We start from the raw sequence: 14,796 nt of genomic DNA on the forward strand, positions 1-14,796 counted from the left end.
GGGCATTTGATTAATATGCAGTACCTTCGATTTTGCAATTTTCTTTTAGTATTCAAGAAGTCAACAAAAACTTTTTTTTTTTCTGATTTCAGACATATTTTTAGGCCTCTGAAAAGCTCATAGGCCCAAGGCCCGAGGTCCATAATTCCTAAGGATGACAAGGGCTGTGCCTCTCTGGGGCTGAAGAAGTCCCAGAAGTGGAAAGATAAAGAGAAAATAAGTCAGGACACACAAGAGGCGATGGACTCTGATAGACAAAGAGCTCCTACAAAATGGGCAGAAGAGGCTAGATAATCCAATTTTTTTTCACAGCAAAGTCAATGAATAAGCAATTCAAGGAAGAGAAATGTGAAAAGGTCAATGAACATATAAAAAGCCATCTAACCTCATTAACTCTCGGGGAAATCACCCATTTTTCACATATTGGATTGGCAAAATTTTGAAGACTAGTAATCCCTATAGCTGAGGAGGCTGTGGGGAAGCAGGGCCCCCGAGACAGTGCTGGTGGAGCGTGAATCAGCAGGCAGGCTCCACGAACAAGCCCAGGACGAGAACGGGCCCTCCGTCTCAGCACCCTCTTACTGCAGGGGTCCTGTGGTCTCGGCGCAAATGTGCCCCTGAAAGAGGCCTTTCTCCTAATACAGCATCTCGCTTTACTGGACTCAGAGCCCTGGTCTCTAACTACTGTTTCCTCTTTTGTGAGCTGTTTTACCTGTTTCTCCACAGCTTCCCCCACTGCAGTGGAAACTTCTAGGAAGCAGGGAGCCTCTCTCTCTTGTTCACCTCCCTCCTCCAGCCCTGGGGTGCCTGTAGAGGCTCTATTAAGACTAACGATTTTCATGGTGGCATTGTTCTAATAACAAAAACTGGAAACAATCTGAATGTCCATCAATAGGGGAAATGGTTGAATAAATCATGATACACACACACCGTGGAATACGATGACGCTGTACCCTGACCTGGGGGGAAAAGTCCATAATACATTGTTTTATGAATAAAGCAATTTATAAAATATTTAGAATCATATTTTTATTAAGAAGGAAGGGAAAAAATGTGGGTGAACATATTTGTCCATGTTTGGACAAGCAGAGAGAAAGGTAGGGAAGGAAACTCAGCCAGCTGTGCCCACTGATGACCATGAGGGAAGGATGGCATTGGAGGGGACGGGCTAAAGGAGAGTATGTTTCGTAATTTTTAAAAATTAAACTATTTTAAAAGAATCTTGGCCTCAAAAATATTAACCTATCGTACGAAGAACCATGTTTATGTAGTGTTTATTTCACCTGCTGGAGTTAATAAGGCTCATGATCCGAAGTGTTCCCTGGACTTGCCTATGGCCAACCTCATAGCCTAGTAATCATTTCCCATTTGATTTGTTAAAAAGCCAAATTTATTCCAACACCCAGTAGCAGAAATGCCTTGCCTTTGATTAAAGACAGTAGTTCCCCCTGGGGGACCTGGAAATGATCTGAACGCCTTTTCAATGGGCCACTGAGAGCCCAGACTGAGGCTGCCCAGCAGAGGAGGACGGCACGGTGAGGGGCCGGCCAGCGGGCACGCGCACACATGTCCTGGTGTCCGTGTCAGATTCCGGGGCCGCTGCCAGCCGCCGCTTCCCGGCAAAGTCCAGTTGGCTGGAGCCTGAGAAGTGATATCTTGAAGGCCCAAGGCGCTCCTTTCAAGAGGCCCTAAATCAAATGTCCTTGTCTTTGCCAGAAACAACCTATACGGGAAGTCTTATCACAAAACAAGCAGCTCTCAGTCATGTCAAGGATTTTTTAAATTAATTCCTTAAGCTGATCAAGTGATAAAAGTTGGGAATTTAAAAGGACTCAGACATTTCTACCTCACTGTGGTAATCAACCTGTAAGCTACCCAACCAACCATGAAACAACATGAATGGGATAGGCTTCAGCAGCTCAGTCCTACTACGGCATGCGGCACAGCACTTCACACCAGGTGACTGGGAATGAATGAATGAATGAGAATCGTCGAACCCATGCGGACATCACTGAGGGGACCTGACACTTGGAAGGCCTGGAATCCAGTCCTCACTGAGACACTAGTTAGATACTTAAACCAGGGAAATGAGTGAAAATTCTCTAAGCCTCAGTTTCCTCATCTGTGAAATGGGAATGACAATTGTGCCTGTCTCCTAGGGTTATTGTGAGGCACAAGTGAGGATTGACCTGACAGCCTGGCGGGGACCGGAGGTGAGCTGCCCAGATCCCCCTCTTGGGAAGGACTTCCACCCAGCTGTGAGGAGTGCCGTCAGCATGCGGCCTCCAGCCACCAGCTCCTTGGGGGTCAGCCTCAGGGGCAGAGAGCCACCCCTCTGAGACCACCGGTCCTGCTGCCTGCACAATGTGGTGACTGAGGCCCAGCAACTGTGGCTCAGAGCAGGACACCATGACCACAAGTCCTCACTCTGGGGCTTCCCACCAGGTTGGCCGAGGTCTTTCTAACCCCTTCCTCTGGCCAATCCTGCTTCCTTCCCTTCCTCGGGGTTGGCCCCTAGTGAGCATCCTGCACCCCAAACTCTAAGCTGGCATCTGCTTCCAGAGAACCCAACCTGCAACACAGCCCTTTGGCAGTATTAAGTACCTTGGGGTTTCTGAAATGTGACAATGAGCAGAAGCCAATCCTAGTTTAGAAAAGAAAATCAAGCTCATCAACTTTTTTCTTTTGCATATGAGCCATTTATTTCAAGTATTCAAAGTCTGGTAGTTCATTCATATTCACCAAATATGTACAGAACACTGCCTCCTGGGGCCACGAAGGCTCTGCGATGGTCCTAGTTCAGGGCTGATGTCTTTACGCCTCCTCTGCTGTGGTTCTCGGTGCACTGGCACCGCCCCTTAAGGCTCTGGAACTGGGTGAGGGGCCTCTGGTGGTTGCACTGATTTCAGGGCTCTGCCGTCATTTGGCAGGGGGTGTCCGGGGGCGGGCAGGAATGCTAGACTCCTACAATGTACAGAAGGTCCCTCTTGAGGATGGATTGTCCCATGTCCCACATGATTCAGAAAACAGAAAAAAAAGTTTACATAATTATCTGAGTCTAGATCTTAACTCTGCATTTCATAAAAATATTTCGTTCAGTTTTTAATACACTGAATTTTCTAGGAACTCAATTACCCTATAAATTGAGGGGAAGGTGTACTTTATTCAATTCAGAGCTTTACCAAGAGTTTTTCACCATTTCCAAAAATCATGACAGTTTCAGAAAAGTCACTCACGATCAATGAGACACCTTATAACACACCTGTGTTGTCTACATTTGTAGTTGTCTTCTTCTTAGAGATATACATAAAAAGACTTTTTTAGCCCTTATTTCTAAGGTTTTATATATAAGATTAATGATAATATTCAGTTGAATATTTCTTGAATCCAAACTAATTTATTATAAGAGCAAATATCGATTTCATTATGTCTTCTAAAGTAGCTGTGCACATATTGAAGTACCAGTTATTTTATTATAAATTATTTTCATGTTATTTCTCCTTTATATTACAGTTAGAGTATTCTGTTGTTTTTCTTTAGTATTATATGTAAATGAGTTCTATTATCTATGAGTTTCATTTCAGGAAGTAAAGAGAATGTTACAAAACGTACAAAGGGCATGTTGGGTTTGATGGATTTGGAACCACTGCCTTACAGAATTGACTCTCAAACTGGGGTCTGAGGCCCCCCTGCAGCGGAAGCATCTGCAGCACTCAAGAAAAATCTAGGCTCCTAGGTTCCAACCCAGACTCACCAGAATGTTCTCTGGGGCCAGAACCCAGGAATCTTTATTTTTTCAACCTTCCCCAGGTGATTCTGATGCTCATCCAGGCTTGACAGACACAGCTATGGAGAAGTTGGGGGATGGGGGGACACCGAGCCATCGCCTGGCCAGGAGGTGCTCACAGTCTAAAAGGGGAGGGTAAAGTGTAACCATATGTCAGGCACATAGTTGTCAAATGCCAGAAAGCAACACCAACAAAGTGCTATGGGAATTCAAGGAAGGGAGATGCCAGCCTGGCGGAGGTGTCTTGAGGAGGACGCACTGGAGTGGGGATCTGAACAACAGTGAGAGCAGGAGCCTCATCTCTGGGGAGCACTACTGCAGGAGCCTTTGACATATGTCAAAGCCTTTGTCTCCGTCAAAACTCACGGCTGCCCTCTGGGTAAATACCATCCCTGTCCAGGTCTTTCCGAAGAAGATACTGAGGCCCAGAGAAGTCAAGTACCTTCAAGTCTTGCAGCCCCAGAGGACAGGGCTTAACCATCCACTATATCAGGACCTGGCCAGGAGGAAAGAGGGTGGGGGCAAGGGTGGGAGAGGCCCAGGGAGCTTCAGAAGAATGATTTCTATCCAAAAGCTGCATTTCCATCTTGCTATTCGCCTTGTCACCAACATTCACGATGACAACAGAAAACCACCACTAGGAGGGATTCTGAGCACATATCATTCACATATGGCTAAAAAGACTGGAGGATGAGAACAGGCGTTGAGGAGTCACGGATGCTAATGAGCCACAAATCACAGAAAAGTCACTTAATTGAGGTAACAGCAAAATGGAAGGAGGCTTGGAATTAGGAGCTCTCTCGTTGCTTCCACTGATCTAGCAACAACATAAAGCAGCTTCTGCTTAATCAATTCCCACCTAATCAGAGAGCCACCCTAACACTGTCTCCCAGCGCAGCAAATTAGCCTAATAGTGAACCGCTGCAGCAATCAGGAGGGTATTGGTGGGGAGGGCAGGATGGAAACATACTCGGAGGAAAAGCAATCGGATAGTGCTAAGGGGTTAAGCGGTGTTTAACTAGCTGTTAAATTGCAAACTGCTAAGCTTCCCCATTCTCATACAGAAATTGTCAACAATGAATAGAAATGAAGATGAAATGCATCAGGTTCTGTTTTCATCCTGAATCCCGGACACGCATCCAGGTAGATATAAAATTTATTTTTATCTCTATAAAGGGAAAGATCAAGCCACTCGTTGTGTGACGAGTGTTTCTCAAACTCAGACACTCAGAATTTAGCATTCATCAGAATCCTCTAGGGGGCTTGTTAAAATACAGATGACTGGACCACCCCCAGAGTTCCCAACTCAGGAGATCCTGCGTAGGCCCTGAAATTTACATGTCTAACAGTTTGCAGGGGAAGACAATTCTGCGAACCTGGGGATCACACTTTGAGAACCTGCTCAGGAAGTCTCAAAAGCCACTTGGAAGGGCAGCAGGGGATGGAACGAGATGAAGGAGCAGCTGCGAGCGTGGATAGGGAGTGAGGCATCTCAGCAAGCAATGGAGGGTCCCCCTGATAACACAAGGAAGCTTCCATGTATTCCTTAAAGTAGTAATTTGTCACTCTTTGTTTCTCATTCTCTTTATTCTTAAATAAAGAGTCTATAACTATAAGCAATCATGTAATGGCTGCCACATGTCCAAGAGAATGGGAACGAAATGAGAAGGAAGACAGAGGAGTCCTCCACTTTTCACGGATGTGAAACGAGACCGGTAATCAAAGGGGAAGTCAGAGATGTCACAGGGGACAAGAGGTCCCAGGTCAGAGAGACAGCTGAGTGGGCCCCTTCTCTGCGTGCAGGACCCTAAGGAAAACTCACTGGCTCTACCTTACTCCTTCCCTCTATCGACTTGCGCTCTCACCAGACTGATAACCCCGGGGCCAGAGCTGGAAGAGGTCCAGTCTTCTGCAATGAATGGAATCTTGGTGTGATCACCCACAGTCAGCGCCCACTGGCAACCAGTGAACATCAAACTTCAGGTATCTTTTGGACCAGCCTTACTTACGCTGACCTGGCAGAGGTGACGCAGGTCAGGCAGGGCCAATTCACGCATTGTGGGTGGTGAGAATTTCTTCTGCTACAGTGGGGCAAGACTAACACCAATGGATCACATCCTGGTCCCACAGCTCCCCCGACTTCCAGGTACATTGCCAGGAGACTAGACGCTTCTGGATGAAGATTTCCAATCAAAGCACTGCTCTGTGGCCCCAGCTTTTATTAACTGAAGAGACCAAAAGGTCTTTCTGCCCATCCATCCTCTTCCCTCCTCTTGGGTTCGACATGTGAGTCAGCAGCAAGCTCCTCAAATCTCCGAGGCAGAGACCTTTGGCCTTGGAAACATTTGGAGCAGAAACAGGTGGTGTGGACTGGAGCAAACTTTCAAAAGAAGAAAATACCAAAAACTCCGAGAGAAGAAGCCCTCCGCGTGGAATTCTCATTTGCATTTCGTGCGGTCAGCGGTTCTCCAGTTTTCCTCCCACCCCTTCAAAGGTTAGGTTGTCAGATCGTGTTGTGAGTAGGTCAGACTAAGAGGGTTTTTTCTTATGGTTTCAGGCGAGATAATATTTCATACCCACAGGATTGCAGTGCTGAGCTTAGCAGTGCAATATTTAAGAGTCAGTCGCATATCCATCATTCAGCCCACATTTCAAAGACTGATAAAATATCGCCCCGGTGGATTTAAAAGAAGCCAGTGACCAAACATCTTCCTCTCCTAACTAACAAGGCTGCGAGGGTCAGTTCCTAATACAATGCCAACAGCCCGCCTGTGCACAGTAAAAAAATGCATTTCTAACTGGAAGATGGCTTGCGGAACAGTACGGCAAACATCACTACCCCTGATCAAAAGTCTTCCGTGGCTCCCCACAGAACCCAAACTCCTTAGCGGTTTTTCAGGGGCCTCAACAAACTGCTGCCCATTCTCTGCAGCCCCCCTCTCCCCGCGGCCAGCGCAAACCGTCTGCTCCAGGCTAACGCTGGCTCATTGCTCCTGGAAACCCCGCGCAGAGCTTCCTTCTCTCTTGCTTTGCTGACCTCTGCCCCAACACCCTCTTCCCCCTTCTTCCCAGTTTGTCAAACTCTGTCCATGAGGCAATGAAAACCCAGCTCCAGTCACATAACCTCCACAAAGCTGCTTTTCAGGAAACTTCCTGCCCTAGATGCTCTCTCCCCACTGAGTGGCCAGGGTAGCGATCCGCTGGCACCGTACAGGGACTGCCCTGCATCGTGGCTTATTTACTGCCATATGCCCCCACCCAACCCCAAGTCAGTTGAACTGTGAGGCTCCTGGGCCCCATGCCTCCTCCTGGCTTCCCCCGGATCTCACCTGCCGCCCCCCGCACAGTGGATGCTCAGGAAAGGTTTGCTGCGGTCACCACGGTAAGAATTTGGTCCTCCCTGGGACTGTGGTTTATGAGATAGTTGTCTTTAAAGCTCCTTGTTTCTCTTCCTTGCCGTCCAATCACTGCCCTCTCTTTTCTCCCGAGCATGTGACCGGACTGCCAATTCACTCTGTCCCTAGGGCTGTCCAAGAGCTTAGTGAGCATTGAACAGAAGACCCCTACGAGGTGACTGCTAGGCTGGAAAAACCAGCCTGGGTCCCACAGGCCCAGGTGCAGGACACGGGCAGCGGGAGAGAGAGATGAACACAAAGACAGGGGGCTACAGCTGCCCTCCACCTCAGGCAGCGGTCCCTCCAAGAAAAAGAGAGCATCTGGTGGAATATGGGTAAATAGTGCTGAGATCGGAAAGCTGTGCATGTAACAAAAGCACAAAGGGTTTGTAAAAGGCGGATTCCGCTCCCCACCCCCACCACCAAAAGCTCAATAAAAAAAACTAGCAGTTTTCACTCAGCACATCTGTTTTCAGTTACCTGTGCCTGAACCACAAACTTCACAAAGAAATGGAGAGATTTCGAGCTGACTCCGTGGTTAAGTCTGTCAGGGCAGAGCGACGGCTGCCCAACATTCAGGGTCTTGCTGAGCCTCGCTGATGACACTGTGGCCACAAGGAATCGTGCACTGACTTGATTGCTGAAAAGTAAAAGCGGCCCAGGGGTATCATGATCATTGATCAACACAGCTACGCCTGTTAGTCAATCACTGATTACCAGATTAACTTACCAATTATCAGTCGCATGTTCCCAATCAATTCCCAACATATTTAGTCCTTTTTTTCCCCATTACCCTATCTTGCTGCTATCTTCCTTAAACCCTCCCAGCTAAGATTTTGTTTTTCTTTAGTAAAACAAAAAAGTCTTTGACTACTAGAATGTTCTTTACATTAAATCCCTAAGCCCTGGTTCTGTTCACAACATTGTCTCTCTAGGCTCATAAAAATGTTTCCAAGAATAATATTCCCTTCCTTTCGATGAATTGGGGATACAGCAGACCATCCATAGATAGAAGCTGCAAGAGGGAGAAAGACAATGATTTAGTGATCTTCCTTCTACAAAACCCTTCCTCATCTGGTGCCCGGTTAAGTAACAGAAGACTGAGATCACTGAGCAACTCTTTGAAACAGTGCGATATTGGAAATCTCTGCACACCAAATCTGAACCTCTCCCTTATCAGACCTTACCCTGACCTACTCAGGCCTGATACAGGGCCCAAGCTTTACCGCCCCTCCCCCCTGTCATTGCTCCTTTATTGCTATAAACATGGATGCAAGAGGGAAATGCCTTTTTTTTTTAAAGATTGGCCCCTGAGCTAACATCTGTTGCCAATCTTCTTTTTTTTTCCCTTCTTCTTCTTCCCAAAGCCCCCCAGCACATAGTTGTATAGTCTAGTTGTAGGTCCTTCTGGTTGTGGCATGTGGGACGCTGCCTCAGCATGGTCTGATGAGTGGTGCCATGTCCGCGCCCAGGATCCAAACCGGCAAAACCCTGGGCCACTGAAGTGGAACACGACCTTAACCACTTGTCCATGGGGCCAGCCCAGGATAGGCAACTTTAAAAATCCACTTTGGTAACAGGGATTCCAGTGACTTCATTGCTCCTTTAAACTTTTTTGAGAAATCATTGCCATAAATTATTAAAATACATATTTATTTAATAATTATTGTCATCCAGGTACTTAATTTGTTGCACTTTCAATAGTTGGGTTTCTATCAAGAATACAATTATTTTACAGGGAAACATTAAATATTTACTATAATCAAAAAGGCACATCATACCGGCAATTATTTCACTATTAATTTTTTACTTGAATTGCTTAATATGGAAACACCAAGATTTATCCTGAAAAATCAGTAGAACAGGTACTGAAAGACATATCTGAGGGCTCTACCCAGAGACTGACATGAAATTTTACAGGCCTCAATAAACATTTATTGGTGGAAAACTGAATTGTATTCCATTTTGTTTGTTCCAAGGGGAATTTATCACAATGGGCTTTTTTAATTTAGTAGCCCTCACTGAAAGAAAACTTAACTAGTACGGTTTGGTGTCACTTGGGCTGTGTCAGAGAAGGGCAACCGAGTTCAAAGACAGAGGTCATCGACTTCCCTCACCAGTGTGCTGCCAAGAGAAATTAACCTATCCTGTGGGTAGAGGACAATCTAAGTGAGGCTTAGAAGCTCATACAAAAATTCACTTCCATAGAAGTATTCCTATGATGTTTCCTTCTCTGAAAAAATCTACGGAAACTCCTCTAAAAGGATTGTGAAAGAAAAGCTTCTAAACATCTATAGAACACCACTAGTTAACTTTAGCCAAGTAATACTCTGGAATCTGCTGTATTTTTAATTCATAAAAGCAGAGTCCTATCGTGTAGTCTTTGCCTGCAAAAGTAGGTGGTCCTTTTACTGAGCATCCATTTGAGTTCTCCTCTCACTTGGAGAACTCACCCACTTCCACAGTTTTTATCACTATTTCAATTATTGCTCATTCTATTTCAAATATTTCTTCACCCTCCCTAAATGTAAAAAAGGTAAAAAGCCTGGCTCGATCCCTCTCCTCCCAACCTTCTAAAATTCCAAACCTCATGCCTCCTCGCTGTTCCCCTCTCAGCATCCCAAGGTGGCCCTCACATCTGCCATACACTCCCAGGGCCCCATCGCGCCACATCAAATCCACCCCAACAGCTCAGCGGGAACCCTCTAAACTAAACCACCTGTGTCCAAATGCCAGACTCATCCTCAGACGCTTAGACACACACTCCCACACACCACACACCAGCCTTTTAATATAAACTACCCAGTTTAGCATTCAAGATACATGCACACCATCACAACTGCCCTCACCAACCCCTCTTCAGTCTTCTTTCTCTGGTGCCTCCAAGTAAAAAATATCATGGACGACATGGTAGACATTGTAGTTTCCATATTGTATCAGAATCATTTCACAGGGTTTTACATAGAACACTGATTCAGAGTTAGCACCTACCGACGAGTCTCAGAATATAGAAAGTTTGCTGTGGATTTAAACAAGATTTAAACTTGCTTCCACTGCTGGGAATAAAATGACAGAAAGTTATAAGCAAGCAAGTAGCAGTTTCAAATTCCCAGGAGACTTTTAGAGTAATATATACACTTTAAACTCCAAGGAAAAAAGTTTGCCTGCATTCCTTTATTAGAGGAAATACCCATCAAACTACACCCCATTACATTATCCCTCAAAAAGCAGTTAGCAAGTTAGCAATATCATTTCCGCATTTTCCAAACACATCTGCTGCTAGATTGATCCAAAGAGGTACTTCACATCTTATTAGTGGCTTTGGAAATTATCACCTCAAAAGAAATTTGATGTCAATGACCTAGGGGTTAGTACCTTATACAAGGACTGACAATGGTTTTCCAGTTTTAATTAAGCAAAGTAACTCTCATTCTGCCAAGAGGAAGAAAATGAATGGAAAGTTGGACAACTATCTCCCAAAAAAACCCAGGACATTGTCTCTTTGCTGGATTGAGGGTACAGGGAAACTAAAGCCAAAATGCTTGAATAGAATTTACCATATTGAAATATCTACATTTTTTTCTGCAGAAAATAAAGCATCAGGCCTCCTAGAAACAAGCATGGAGCACGTCCATTTGGTAGAAGATCATCTCCCAAAGTGCCTGCAAAGATGGGCAGACATCTATACCTAGTGACATTAAGAGATGGAACTCGCTTTAGTGAAATCCATTTGCAAACCACATCAGGCAACTTCACACAGAGAACTAGCAAGGGTCCCTCAGGCCTCTGGCAGGCTACCAGGATTTCTCAGTTTTCCCTGCATTTTGGTCTAGAGGTTTCCAACTATCATGCCCAGGTCGTCCATGTTCTATGACCAGATCCGAGTTGCCTCACCATGCAAATCAAACAACGGAGTCCTTTTCCTAGGACATTTACTCTTTCATAAGTTTTTCCATCAATTTCTCTAAAACCTTAGCACCTACCACCACATGATCTAACAAGAAATTAAGGCAACAGGTAGTCAAAAACTACGTGTGTGTGTTCAAACAAGATTCTAGAAATATGATTCTTTAAACGATTTTAAGTTGTTAAATTTTAAGATACAAAGACCTGCACTACTTACAATACAAATATATTTCCGGCTAGTTAAGCAGGACCTTTTTCATATGGCAGAAGTAGTGATATTCCTATTTTGTGGCACTCTGAGCAATGTGCACCCTGAAGACCATCCAGGAGCCTCACCCCATGAGCAAGTTTGAGTATCACCCCCTAGTCTCTAGTCGAATCCCTCGGCCTACCTACAACACATTCTGCAGGAAGTGATGAAAAGCTAGGGAGTTTGAGTTACAGAAGGCCTGTCACATTGCAAAATGTCCATCAAGGAGTTCCACACACACTCCTGCTGCAGGAAAGTGGCTGGGACCATGGCAGCCAAGAGCTAGTCAATGGGGCCTGTCTGATGCCTTAAAATGCTACCTGTGGCATCGAGCTCTCACCTGTTCCTCTCCTGGGTTGTGATCTGTACATAGCAGCCTGCATGTGATGGAGCAACTGGAGGAAACAGGTTCAAAGTGTGGGAAGCCATGGGTTAAAGCGACTTGCCAAACTATGGGAAATATTCTGGCTGGATGCTGGAGCTTTAATGCTTTGCTCTAATGGGGTAATGACTCTCGCTCCTTTCTCATAAACATGCTAAGTAGATTTTTACTTTCTCAAAAAGCTAAATCCTTCTGTGGCTTTATGACTTACTTTCATAACCAAGAGCCTCTTAAGCTATTAACAGCCTAGTGTCACAGCCCTAAAGACTCAGCTTGCCCCCCGTCACAAGTTCCTGCAAAACAGACCCTGGTTAAACAGACTACAGAAAACAAAAAGGAAAGAAAACACAAAACCCCACTTGTGGTTGACACAGAACCTGTACGCAGCTTAAAGAAATCAATAAAATGATATAGTGTCAGATTCAGAACAAAGGAAGAGATTTCAGTGTGGTCACCTCTGAGAACCCTCTGACAAATCAAGGCTGCCAGTTGGATCACTGAGCGCCAGTGAAAGTAATTCAACCATTCCATCTCCCACACAAAATGCCTGAGCCCCAGAGCTAACTCTGGGCGGCTATGATAGTGCTACCCACCCCCAACTCATAAAGCAAAGGGGCAAGCCGGCCAATTTAGCACAAAGAAGAGAACATCTCCATTTGGCCATTGCAGCTGGTTGGCCAACACAGTCATTCACTGCTCTACAAGAGTTCTCCAAGACACTAGTAAAGCACGTTAGCCTTTCCAAATACCTTTCACCTCAATAGATTCCAGTTCCACCTTGCAATAAAACTGAGCATATTTCTATTTAATACTCATTCTCTCAATCTGAAAGCAATCTCTTTCTATTTAATGCAAAGATCTCCCTAAATGCTATCAAAATGGCAACCAAAGTCAGCTTAAGAATTGTGTTCTCAAGGACAGAAAGAATGTCTTTCTACTTTCTCCACCTTGATTTTTTTTTTAATTTTTCTCTTTACTTCTCCCAGAAATATTTAACTTGATTTTACATAATGCAAAGTACTCTTTTGTTTGTCAAGATAAGTAAGTTGGTTTCTATTCAAACTGTTGAAAAATATACAACTTTGGTAAGCACGAAAAGGACACAGAATGGAAACTAAGATCCTTAAAATTCCAAAATCCTCTTATCCTATTATATCCCTTTTAAAAAGAATCTATCTGAGGCTGGCCCTGTGAAACAGTGGCTAAGTTTGCACGCTCTGCTTTGGTGGCCCGGGTTCGCAGGTTCGGATCCCAGGCACGGACCTCCACCACTCATCAGCCAGGCTGTTGCAGCGATCCACATACAAAATAGAGGAAGACTGGCACAGGCGTTAGCTAAGGCCTAATCTTCCTCAACAACAACAACAACAAAAAGTATCTACCCAACCATGCGACATTCTGGAAAAGGCAAACTATAGAGACAATAAAAAGATCAGAGGTTGCGGGGGAGGGATGAACAGATGGAGCACAGAGGATTTTTAAGGCAGTGAAACTATTCTGTATGATACTACAATGGTGAATACATGTCATCAAATATTTGTCAAAACCCATAGAAGGTACAGCACCAAGAGTGAACCCTAATGTAAACTATGGATTGGATGACAATGCGTCAGCACAGGTCCATTGACTGTCACAGCTGCACCAGTCTGCTTCCGGGCGTCGACGGCGGTGGAGGTTGCGCGTATGCTGGGGCAGGGAGTACAAGGGAAGTCTGTGCTTTCTGCTCAATTTTGCTATAAACCTAAAACTGCTCTAAAAAATAAAATCTATTCTTTTAAAAAAGAATTTATACTACTAGACGTACTAAATAATAGCATATATCCCCCAACTGAAAAAAGTGGGTAAAAATAGTTGAGGAAGAGGTTAAATCTCCTGCAGCCAGAAAAGGAAAAGTGTAAGAAAAAGCCGCTGTGCTGCAGGGCCTGCCTTGTGACTTCACAGAATACTTGGCAGAGAGGATGCGTGTTTCTGTTTGGTCTAGAGACGAGCACGAGAGGAACCAGCAACACGCGTCATCAGCAGCCTTTTCTCTGAAGAACCGTTTTGATGCTGTGGAAACACTGCACACAAAGCCAGACGAATCCATTCCACACGCACAGACCACCATACATCATTTTGATTTTTATATCTAGATATCTCAACTCATTTTTTGTAAAGTCACTACCCAGATATAATATCTATTTTCAATTTGGGAAATCAGGGAACTGGTTAGCTAATTCAGGAATTGACAAACAAACCGACGCAGCTGCCAGAGGTACTCCCTCAAGCAACTGGTTTGACAAAAATCAGTTATAAAAGCAGGATCTGGGTCTTTAAATATAAGAAATCAGCTTTCAAATACATCAAATTCTAAACTAAATTTTAAAATCTAATGTGTAACGCCATTAGTAACATCCTGCTATTATTCAATCAGTTGTAGAGAGTGGAATATAAGGAGGGCCACACAGAGACCTGACTCAACAGATCCGAGAGGAAACTTCATGAGCATCAAATAGTTTCAAATGTTGGAGAGAGAAGTTGCCGATCAAATAGTTGCACACACAAAACCGATTTTTCATCAAGTATCTACTTAACAAGTATCTACTTGTCCTACAGAAATACAGAGATCATGAAAGAAATGTTATGTGGGTTAATTAATTTAAAATACTTTTAAGTGAGAACATATGTAAAGACCTATCACATATCCCTCTACCTCACCTTCAAAAGTTAAAGTTTTAACACATACTAGGTTGGTTTTTCAAAATCACAGGCACAGGCTTTCAAAGGAGATCTGTATTGCCTATGAGAGTTGACTAATATGTCTGTCATGCACACTTGAGGTGACCCAGTGACCCAGACTTGGCCAACGGATGGGACTCCAGAGGCACGGGAATGCAGGCTGCCCCCGTGATGACATCAGCTCTTCCACGGTTGCTTCTCCACAGCAGTGGGCTTCACGCTGGGGGCCTTGCACCCCTGGAGTATGGGAAGACTTCGAGACGCCTGCAGGCCCAGGTTGTTGTGTGGGAATCACATTCTAGATCCTCAGCTTCCATATGTACACATTCCTAAAAAGCATCTTGTGGTTGACAGTCCC

The 14,796-nt window shown here is 44.7% G+C and overlaps 1 protein-coding gene across 7 annotated transcripts in view; it reads right to left on the reverse strand.

Moving 5' to 3' along the window:
• The window catches only part of ANKRD44 (ankyrin repeat domain 44), a 286,713-nt gene that overhangs the window by 253,171 nt on the left and 18,746 nt on the right, over nt 1-14,796 (reverse strand). The gene's annotated exons all lie outside the window — the stretch shown is intronic.

This window comes from Equus asinus, chromosome 4, assembly GCF_041296235.1.
Source record: "Equus asinus isolate D_3611 breed Donkey chromosome 4, EquAss-T2T_v2, whole genome shotgun sequence".
Lineage (NCBI taxonomy): Eukaryota > Metazoa > Chordata > Mammalia > Perissodactyla > Equidae > Equus > Equus asinus.